This window comes from Bos taurus, chromosome 6 (genome assembly GCF_002263795.3).
Source record: "Bos taurus isolate L1 Dominette 01449 registration number 42190680 breed Hereford chromosome 6, ARS-UCD2.0, whole genome shotgun sequence".
Classification (NCBI taxonomy): domain Eukaryota; kingdom Metazoa; phylum Chordata; class Mammalia; order Artiodactyla; family Bovidae; genus Bos; species Bos taurus.
In genome coordinates, this window is record NC_037333.1 from 20,430,026 (window position 1) to 20,441,710 (window position 11,685).

Here is an 11,685-nt window from a genome sequence, read left to right on the forward strand (position 1 = left end):
CGTGAACAACTCTGAGCGGTCCAGTTGTGGAGTGCACATAAGGAAGAGATTACTGGCTAGCCCACTCTCTCCTCTATTGATTCCACCTCATCTCATTCGGGTCACTTCTAACTCCCTCCTCCCTCTTCTCTTCTCCATGTAATGCTGTGAACCTCTCTGGGTGACACTCATGGTAGAGAAACTTTTCATCTTTAAGGTAGATGTTTTATCAATGGTGCTGTATAGAAGGAGAAGCTTTGAAACTACTGTAAAAATAAGACCGATAACTGGAAGCAGGAGGCTTAAGTCCAAACCCTGACTCCAGGGAGCTCCTGACTCCAAGGAACATTAATTGACAGGAGCTCATCAAATGCCTCCATACCTGCACTGAAACCAAGCACCACACAAGGGCCAAAAGTTTCAGGGCAGGACATACCAAGCAAATTCTCCAGCAACAAGGAACACAGCCCTGAGCTCCAAGATACAGGCAGCCCAAAGTCACCCCAAAACCATAGACATACCATAACTCATTACTGGACATTTCATTGCACTCCAGAGAGAAGAAATACAGCTCCATCCACCAGAACACCAACACAAGCTTCCCTAACCATGAAACCTTGACAAGTCACCTGTACAAACCCACACAGAGCGAGGAAATGCCACAATAAAGAGAACTCCACAAACTGCCAGAATACAGAAAGGACACCCAAAATCAGCAATTTAAACAAGATGAAGAGACAGAGGAATACCCAGCAGATAAAGGAACAGGATAAATGCCCACCAAACCAAACAAAAGAGGAAGAGATAGGGAATCTGCCTGATAAAGAATTCCAAATAATGATAGTGAAATTGATCCAAAATCTTGAAATCAAAATGGAATCACAGATAAATAGCCTGGAGACAAAGATTGAGAAGATGCAAGAAAGGTTTAACAAGGACCTAGAAGAAATAAAAGAGAGTCAATATATAATGAATAATGCAATAAATGAAATTAAAAACACTCTGGAGGCAACAAATGGTATTTGAAAATTCTTAAAGTATATTTTAAAGTATGTTTCAAAATATATCTGTTTTGCTTTGGAAAATTTCATTTTAGTCAGAGTGCATAATACATATTCTTTAAAATTTAGTAGAGGATTACCTAGTATTTACCTCTCCCCCACTTTTAAAATGTCCTCCTGTGTATCCGAGAAGGGTGGAAATTCTCTAGTTATCAGACATAGCATTCTATATAAATCTTATAAATGAGGATTATTGTATTCTTTATCTTTACCAAGTTTTCAGTTTAGTTTACCTAAGAATAAGATGGAGAGGTGTATTGAAAACTCCCACCATGAAGGTAGGGTATCTACTTCTCTCTTCAATTCTGGTATGTTTTTGTTTTGTATTTCTTAAGTTATTTTATAAGGTGCTATAAGTTTTGAGCACATCAATCTTCTATGCTAAAACTTTATCGTTAAATTGTGTCCTCCTTTCTAAACTCTACTAATTCTTCCTTTGACATAAAATTAATATAGATATCTTTTATCTGAGTTGATCTTTGCTTAGTGTATCTCTTTGTGTCCTTTTCTTTTTAACCTTTTAACATCTTATATTTTAGGTGTGTCTCTTTGAAAACAGGTAAGGTTGAATTTATTCCCCAAGTTGAAATTTTTTCTCTTTTTTGAATGGAAGTCAGTTCATTGTTATGGTTGCTGATATTTGAACTCGTTTCTACCACCAATTTTGTGTTTCCTAATTGTCTCACTTCTCTATGCATTTTTCTTGATTGAGGGTTTTTTTTTTTTCTCATTCTATTTTTCTCCACTACTTTAGAATAAAGTCTATTTTTATTCCTTTAGGAATTATTCTCAAAATTTTAATACTCATGCTCAACAAAGGTAATTAATTTTAATCTACTCCCCCAAAACATTAGGACTTGAGAAAACTTTGAGATCATCTCTTACCATTCACATGCTATTGTGGTCCAGTATTTCATCTTTCTCCTTTTTTTTTAAAAATTTTATTTTATTTTTAAACTTTACAATATTGTATTAGTTTTGCCAAATATCGAAATGAATCTGCCACAGGTATACCCGCGTTCCCCATCCTGAACCCTCCTCCCTCCTCCCTCCCCTACCCTCCCTCTGGGTCGTCCCAGTGCACCAGCCCCAAGCATCCAGTACCGTGCATCAAACCTGGACTGGCGACTCGTTTCAAAACCACTATGAGGTACCATTTCACGCCAGTCAGAATGGCTGCGATCCAAAAGTCTACAAGCAATAAATGCTGGAGAGGGTGTGGAGAAAAGGGAACTCTCTTACACTGTTGGTGGGAATGCAAACTAATACAACCACTATGGAGAACAGTGTGGAGATTCCTTAAAAAACTGGAAATAGAACTGCCTTATGATCCAGCAATCCCACTGCTGGGCATACACACTGAGGAAACCAGAAGGGAAAGAGACACGTGTACATCTTTCTCTTTTTAAAAGGATTTCCCTGATAGCTCAGTTGGTAAAGAATCTGTCTGCAATGCAGGAGATCCAGGTTTGATTCCTGGGTCGGGAAGCTCTGCTGGAGAAGGGATAGGCTACCCACTCCAGTATTCTTGGGCTCCCCTTGTGGCTCAGCTGGTAAAAAAAAAATTATAAATGGAATATTCTTATTTTTATAATGTGCAGTTGTCTATCTGATTACCCTACTTCCATTCAGCATCCTTAAGGTCTATTCACAGCAGAACAGCCAAGGAATCCTTTGTCTTAAAAACAACCAAATTTTACTTATATTAAAATTTATAAGATATATGTAGAAAAATACATCTCACATGTATAGCTTGATGAATTTTACAAAATGAATACATTCATATAACTATCCAGCTCAAGAACTGGAAGATTACCAGCATCTCAGAAGCATTTTTTTAGTCCCTTCCCAGTCATAAGACCCTTCCTTCTCTCCAAGAGCCACTATACTGAGTTGGAACACCATAGATTAGTTTGCCTAGTTTTGAATTTCATGTAAATGAAATCATGCAATACATATTCTTTTGTTCTTAGTTTCTTTCACTCACCAGTACCCAAATGAGATCCATCCATGTTGTTTAATATAATGTTCAGTTTCATTGCAGTATAGTATTTCACTGTATGAATATACCAAAATCTATCTATTCTATTATTGATAGAGATTGGGCTTGTCCCCACCTTTCTGCTATTAATGCTTTAAATAGTGTTACCAAACACATTAATGTATATATCTTTTGGAGCACATATGCACACATACCTGTATGATACATACCTAAAACTGGATTTATCACAAAATAGGACATGCTGTTGCTGTTCAGTCACCCAGTCTTGTCTGACTCTTTGTCACCCCACGCCAGGCTTCTCTGTCCCTCACCATCTCCCGAAGTTTGCCCAAGTTCATGTCCATTGCATCGGTGATGCCATCCAGCCATCTCATCCTCTGACACCCTGCTCTCCTTCTGCCCTCAATCTTTCCCAGCATCAGGGAATTTTCCAATGAGTCAGCTGTTCGCATCAGATGACCAAAATACTGGAGCTTCAGCTTCAGCATCAGTCCTTCTAAAGAGTATTCAGGATTGATATCTTTAAGATTGACTGGTTTGATCTCCTTGCTGTCCAAGGGACTCTCAGAAGTCTTCTCCAGTACCAGAGTTCTGAGACATATATAGGATTATTTTGAGAAGAGACTAAGTGGTTTTTCAAAGTATTTGTAATGATTTATATTTTATACTAATGATGAACAATGTGTAACAGTTCCCATTGCTCAATATCCTCAATACTTTCTTTTTAATTTTGAGATAACCTTAGACTTACATAAGAACTGCAATATTATGACAGAGAATTACTATGTCTATTACCCAGATTCCCCTTTAGTTAACATCATACATAATCATAATGTATCAAATGTAAAGAATGAACATGGGTATAATACTAGTAATTAAATTACACATGTTACTCAATTTCCCTAGTCCTTCTATCAGTGTTCCTTTTGTGTTCCAGGATCCAGTCCAGGATCCCACAACACACTTAGACGTCATATCTCCTTAGTCTCTCCTTTACTTGCTGACTTTGTCTTTCATGATCTTGACATTTTTAAAATGTACTGGTGGGTTCATTCATATGTAGAATATCTTTTTACTTGTGTTTGTCAAATATGTCTTCATAATTAGATCCAAGTTATGCATTCCTGGGAAGAATGCTGCAGGGGTAGAGTTCCCTTCTCAGAGCATTAAGTTAGGGTAAATAACGTTGATATGCATTCATCTTGATGATAACTTTTAATCATTTGATTAAACTGTGTGACAGTTTCTCCATTGTAAGCTTATCATTTTCCCCTTTGTGATGAATAAACAAATAGAGGAAGATGCTTTGAGAATCTGCAAATACCCTGTTTAAATTTTCTCCATACTTTTAGCACCTATAGGTGAATCCAGCCTGCATAATTAGCACTATGCTCTTCTAAAAGTGATTTTCAATTTTCTTCATATATTACTTTTTAATTTTTATAAGAAAGCATTATATCTTTTATCTCATTTACTCACATTTTTATAAGTATGACCTTGTAACTTAGAGGTATTTGTTTTATGAGCTATAATCCAGTACTATTGTTGTCTATTTTGCTACTCAAGTTTTGATCTTAGCAATAAAGAGCCAAATGGAGATCATGTTCTCATCCTTTAAAAAACACACCTTTTGCACGTCTTTTTTTCCCTTTCTGGTATCACAAGTTGCTTCAGGTTCCTCTTGGGTTCTCTTGCTCCAGCCCTGGAAACAACCACATCCTCAAGAATCTCTGGTTGCTTTTACTAAAGAATAAATATTTAGAAACCAAAAATTCTGGTTACTAGTTGTTCTCATGGCCGCGGGGATGTCACTGCTTCTAATACTTTTTGTCAAAAGAGCTAGGAAATGTGTGTATGTATACAAATCCAGATGCTTTATCAATCATCTATCCATCTAATGTATGTATCTCTGTATCATTCTTAAAATCCATGGGTCCATACTGATGGCTATGACTCCAGCAATCTGGTGTTCATGCTCAGTTCAGTTCAATTGCTCAGTCGTGTCTGACTCCTTATGATCCCATGGACTCCAGGCCTCCCTGTCCATCACCAACTCCTGGACCTTACTCAAACTCATGTCCATTGAGTCGGTGGTGCCATCCAACCATCTCATCTGCTGTCATCCCCTTCTCCTCCTGCCTTCTATCTTTCCCAGCATCAGGGTCTTTTCAAGTGAGTCAGTTCTTCATATCAGGTGGCCAAAGTATTGGAGTTTCAGCTTCAGCATCAGTCCTTCTAGTGAACACTTAGGACTGAATTCCTTTAGGATGAACTGGTTGGATCTCCTTGCTGTCTAAGGTACTCCTCCCACTGCTGCTGCTGCTGCTGCTAAGTTGTTTCAGTCGTGTCCGACTCTGTGCAACTCCATAGATGGCACTTTCACTTTCATCAAGTAGCTCTTTAGTGCTTCATGTTCTGCCATAAGGGTGGTGTCACCTGCATATTTGAGGTTATTGATATTTCTTCCAGAAATCTTGTGCTTCATCCAGTCCAGCATTTCTCATGATGTATTCTGTATATAAGTTAAATGAACAGGGTGACAATATACAGCCTTGATATACTCCTTTCCTGATTTTGAACCAGTCTGTTGTTCCATGTCCAGATCTAACTGTTGCTTCTGGATCTGTATATATATGTTTATATATACATGTTTAACTTTATAAGAAAATTGCACACTATCTTTTAAAGTGACTGGACATTTTTAATTTCCACCAGCAGTATGTGTGCATGGTATATGTAAAAGCTCTATTAACAAACCCAAGGCCATTCAGATCTAGACGTTTTATAGTTTTATATTTACATTTAGACCAATGATCTTATTTGCATTAAATCTTGTGCAAGGGATGAGATGTGGATTGCCTGTTGATATCCAATTATTCTAGCACTGCTTATCTCCATTGAATTGACCTTACGTATTTGTCACAAATAAATTAACTATTTGTCAGGCCCTACTTCTGGGCTCTCTATTTTGTTCCATTGATCTGTATGTTTATTCTTTACCAATACCCCATTTTCTTGATTTATGTAACTTTATGGTAAGTCCTGAAATTGGGTAGTGTGATTCCAAAAATTTATTTCTTCTTTTCTATAATTGTTCAAATCTAGTTCCTTTGGAATCAGCTTGTTGGTATCTACAAAACAAAACAAAAAATCTCCTACAGTTTTCATTTATATTGTGTTGTCTATGGAATAAATTAAATAGAATTAATAGCATTCAGGCTTCTAACATATGAATACTGTATATTTCTCCATTTACTTAGGTCTATGATTTCTTTCATGCAGTGCTTATAATTTTTAGCATACAGACCTTGAGGTTTTGTTTGTATATTTCTACCTAAAATTTTACTTTTTTGGTACTATTATAAATGGTATTTTGAAAAATTTCAAGTTCATTGCAACCATACAGAAATAAAATTTACTTTTGTATACTGACCTTGTATCCTGCAATTTTTCTAAGCTCATTTACAAAGAGCTTTTGTATAGATTCCTTTTTTTTTTTGTCTCACATAATGGGATCTTAATTCCCCTACCAGGGATTGAACTTGTGTCCCTGGCAGTGGAAGTGGAGTCTTAACCACTGGCCTGCCAGGGAAGCCCCGATTCTTTGAGAAGTTATCTATAAAGACAGATTTTATTTCATCTTTTCAAGCTGGACCGCTTTTGTTTCTTTTCTTACCTTATTGTACTGGCTAAGATTTCCACTGTGATGCTGAATAGGAGTGATGAGAGAAGACATCCTTACCTTATTCTAGATCTTAAGAAGGATATATTGTCTTTCATATCTATCATGGCAACATTTTTTCCCCAAGATAGCCTTTTTCAGGTTAAGAATGTTACCTCTATTTCTAGTTGGCTGAGACTTTTATCATAAACGGATGTTGAAATTTATTAAAAATTTTTTCTCCATTTATGAAGATGATCATATATTTTTTCTTTAGTTTCTCAATATGGTGAATTATGGTGTTTGATTTTTAAGTCTTGTCCCAGGTTTACATTCCTGGAAAAAGCACTTACTTGGTCATGATGTATTGTCCTTTTTATATTTTATTGGATTTAACTTGGTAATATTTTGTTAATTTTTTTAGACTGTGTTTATAAGATTTATTGGTCGATAGTGTTTTTTTTTTTCCCCCTGTAATTCTTACTTGGTTCAGGAAGGGTGTGCTTGCTTTACAAAATGAGTTGTGAGTTATCTCCTATTTTCTGGAAGAGATTGTACAGAATTATTATTACTTGTTCCTTAAATTTTAGCAGAATTCAGTAATGAAAGTGTGTTCTGGATCTTAAAGGTTATTTATTTCTTATTAAGTGAGTTTTGATAATTTGTGTCTTTAAGGAAATTAGCCAATTTTATATATCATTTTGATTGTGTGCATATAGATTGTCTCTAGTATTCTCTTATTTTTATGGTCTCTGGAGTCTGTAATATCACCTATTTACTTTAGATATTTGTACTTTTTATTTTCTCTCTTCCTTTTTTTCCCTTTTATAAGTCTGGCTGCAGGCTTATAAATTTTATTGATTTTCACAGTATCAATTTTTTATTGCTTTTTTCTATTGTTTTTTATTTCATTGATTTCTGCTATTAATATTTACTTCCTTCTGCTTAGTTTGTGGTCATCGCACTTCTCCTTTTCTACTTTCTTAAAGTGAAAACTTAGATAATTGACTGAGAACTTTCTAACTTTCTAATACAGCATTTAATATTATAAATTTCCTGGTAAGTATTGCTTTAGATGCATCTTGCAAATTTTGCTATGCTATATTTTAATTTTCAGTCAGTTCAAAATATCTCCTAATTTTTCTTGAGATTTCTTATCTGACCCATGTTATTAAATTACAAAGAATTATATTAATTGCCAAATACTTGAGAATTTTCTATGTGCCTTTCTGTCATTGATTGCTTCTCTAGTTCCACAATGATCTGAGAACATACTTTGTATGTATTTTCAATGTGGATTTGAAAAATGTGTGCATATACACATTTGTATCTATATTATGGTGCCACTGTTCGTAGAGTATTGAGGAGTTCCATCACTAGCCAATCTTATATTCTCATTTTTATCATGCAAACACGTGGCAACAACTGTTGTGTACATTTTTAAAACTCTAAAATCTGTGTCTGCAGCATAGGTATCTATTTTATGTCCATGATTTTGTACGTACTCAAATATTTACTATACTTCTTTTCTTGGAAGTCACAAAGGCTCTTGGAATTTAATATGTCTCCAAATTATTTAAAATAAACCTACTCTTTCTATGAATATTATTTTCATTATCTACCCAGTTGCCCAACTCAGAAATATGTGGTTCGTCCTTGACTCCTTCCTTTCTTGTCTCACATTCTAATAGGCCATCAAATCCACCAATTTTATCTTCATCTGCATGTAAAATCCTTCTTATTTCTTACCCCAGTTTTTCAGTAGTATCCTAATATTTCTTTTGTCTCCAATCTTAAATTTCCTCCAAGTTTGTCTCCATACCAGTATGAATCTATTTGAAACATAAATTTAACAACTGCCTTTTGCCCACCTCTCCTTACATTTTTCTGACTTTTGCTTGCTTCACAATTGTTAGAATAAACACTTTAGCTTAGCATGGTAGGTTGCTCATAATCCAGCTGCTGCTGCTGCTGCTAAGTCGCTTCAGTTGTGTCTGACTCTGTACAACCCCATAGACGGCAGCCCAGCAGGCTCCCCTGTCCCTGGAGTGGGTTGCCATTTCCTTCTCCAATGCATAAAAGTGAAAGTGAAGTCACTCAGTCGTGTCCGACTCTTAGAGACCCCATGGACTGCAGCCCACCAGGCTCCTCCATCCATGGGATTTTCCAGGCGAGAGTACTGGAGTGGGCTGCCATTGCCTTCTCTACTCCCCGATTTATATCAGCTTTAATACCACTCTTCCATTCTTCTTCCACTGTAAACTTTGACCACACTTAACTACTAGCAAAACATCTCCTACCCTCATCTGAAATAATTTCGTCATATATATTAGTTTTGCTCCATAAAAATATGTTTAATAACATAATATATCACTATAACAACTATTTGCTATTTTGTGTATCTCTCCTACTAGATTATGAGATCATTCAGTTTAGGAAATGTAATTTCATCATCTACACATCCCTTCCTTATACCCAGCAAAGTGTCTGACTTATAATAAATACTTGATAAATCTTGCTTAGAATAAATGGCTAAATGAATGGAAAAGAAGAAGCAATTGATCCAGGACTGGAAACCACATATCCTACTTCTAAGTAATACATTGACTGTATTTTTAGTAGAACAATAGTTAGTTACTGCCTTGTATATCATTTCAGTAAAGGATAGGTCTTACTTTATAAACGGGTAAAAAAATATTTGCTATTTGATTTTACTTTTTAAAAAAAAACCATGTTCCAATGTCTTGAATATTCTGTAAATATATTCAGGTCTAGTATTTTTTAAAAGGATGTAAATGATATCTAATGCATTGATTTGCAACTACTCCCATAGGAGCTTGGTTGCCATTTCTACACCATCTCAACATCTCATGTTATCTTTCTACAGCATACTCCCATCCATTCCTCTCTTCACCAACTAGATGAGCTTAGTGTTATCTATGACTCATGTGCTCCCTCCAATTAATTTATAAAAGGCTAAATAAAAATTATCCCAGTTCAGGTTAAATAACAAAAGTCTTTACTCTTTATTTTGTAAATCTCTACTAGTTTCCAATCTGTATGATATTACTCTTAACCTTTGGGGCAGAGCTTTGCCAGGAATATTTTTAATGTTTAACTACATTAAATTCAATGTTTTTTCCCTTATATAAAAGCCTAGTTTTGTCCTTAAACATCTTTAAGGCTTTAGCCAATAATAAAATCTCCTTACAGACACTGAATTGATATAGCATGGTAAGCTATAGAATGCAACATATGAATGCATTGGTTATTCAAGAAGTACAATGAAATGTAGTACTTGGATATCCTATTAAGGAATTTAGGTTTTATTGATATAAAGTTTTGAAGTATTGCCTCTTTAGGTCTGTTGGCAAGGATGGGTTATGGTGGTTTGTTTGTAAGGCATCAGGGCAATTCACTAAGCATAGAGGTTAGCACTAGTAAGCTCTTAATAGATGCTGGCCTTTGTAACTAATCTATTTCTGTTTGAATACACAATTCAGGAAGCTGTAAAAATGAATGCATTAATTTCTGTAGAATCCTTAGTAATCCTAGAAAACATTTAAAAATGAGATTTTGCTATTGTTTGGTTTTTGTCACTGATACGTTTTTTGGTTCTTGGATTATATTCTTCTATAACCTAGGCTGTGAATATTGAAGGATTATTTGGTCTCAAAAATAAGAATTGTTTTAGAAGCCCTGCTTGTGGCCTTCCTGTTTATTTCTACCTCCAACTCAACATTCTCAGCATGTATTATAAGAAATATGAGAGTTTAATATTAACTATTATGATTTTATTTTTCCTTCTCTTCCCTTTCCTGTTGAGAATTGTGTACATAATGCCCCCTTCCCTGAATGAAGATTAATGAAATGATGTACTTTCATTCACTGAATATGGCACATTTCCTCTTAAGGATTACATTAATGTCCTCTTTAAAATGTCCCTCTCCACCATCTCATGTTCTTCCCATAATTTCTGATGCTCCTTCACAGAATAGGGCACTATTCTGCATGGGATAATAGAAACAAAATGTAACAAAGATGGAAAATCAGATTTGGCATTTAGGAGACAGTTTTAGTATGCCGCAAATTCTCACATCCTAAGACCACTGCAGAGAATAGACTTAATGTATGTCCTGTGGCACTGTGGTGCAGAAATAACTGATGGAAACAAATCAGCTAAAACATAGTTAAGACACCTCCTTTGTAGTAACTGTTTGAAATTAGGTTCATGTATTATTTGTGGCTGATGCAAGGCAAGGAGTCAAACCAATCAAGGTTATTAAAGAGCCCAGAGAACTTTACACCAAAAATCCTATTTGCCATTGCTTCCAACTTAAAAACTGTTCTCTGTTCACCTGAATTGTCCACTTTACTCACCTTATTTCTTGAACATAAAACCTCAGAATGCTTTCTCATGACGAACGCTGCTTTGCTTTTTCTTTCTCCTATCTTGCTTCTCTATCTGCTCTCTACAGTGGATCCCACACCCAGCAGATCTTTTCAGCATCAGGCACATTTAATTATCTGTTTAGCACTTTCTCTTAGGATGGTCATCTGCCAAGAAAACCATCATCTCCTCAGCTCTGTTACCTTTACCTACAGTAATCACTCTCACAGATATTCTGTAATAACGGGATGACAAGTGATTGTCCTGGTTCTGACCCTTCAAGTTATATCCCCCACCTCTTTTCTTCACTATGTATGCAATTCATGTGCATTGCTGCTGCTGCTGCTGCTAAGTCGCTTCAGTCGTGTCCGGCTCTGTGCGACCCAATAGACGGCAGCCCGCCAGGCTCCCCCGTCCTTGGGATTCTCCAGGCAAGAACACTGGAGTGGGTTGCCATTTCCTTCTCCAATTAGGCTCTGTTAAAAGAAATATAGTACGTTGGGAGGAAGTAGCCTTACTGTCCTTTATGGGTCAGGGAACACCCAAATGAAGTGCTTCAGTCAGTGTGGACACCAATTTTAAAAATTTTAAT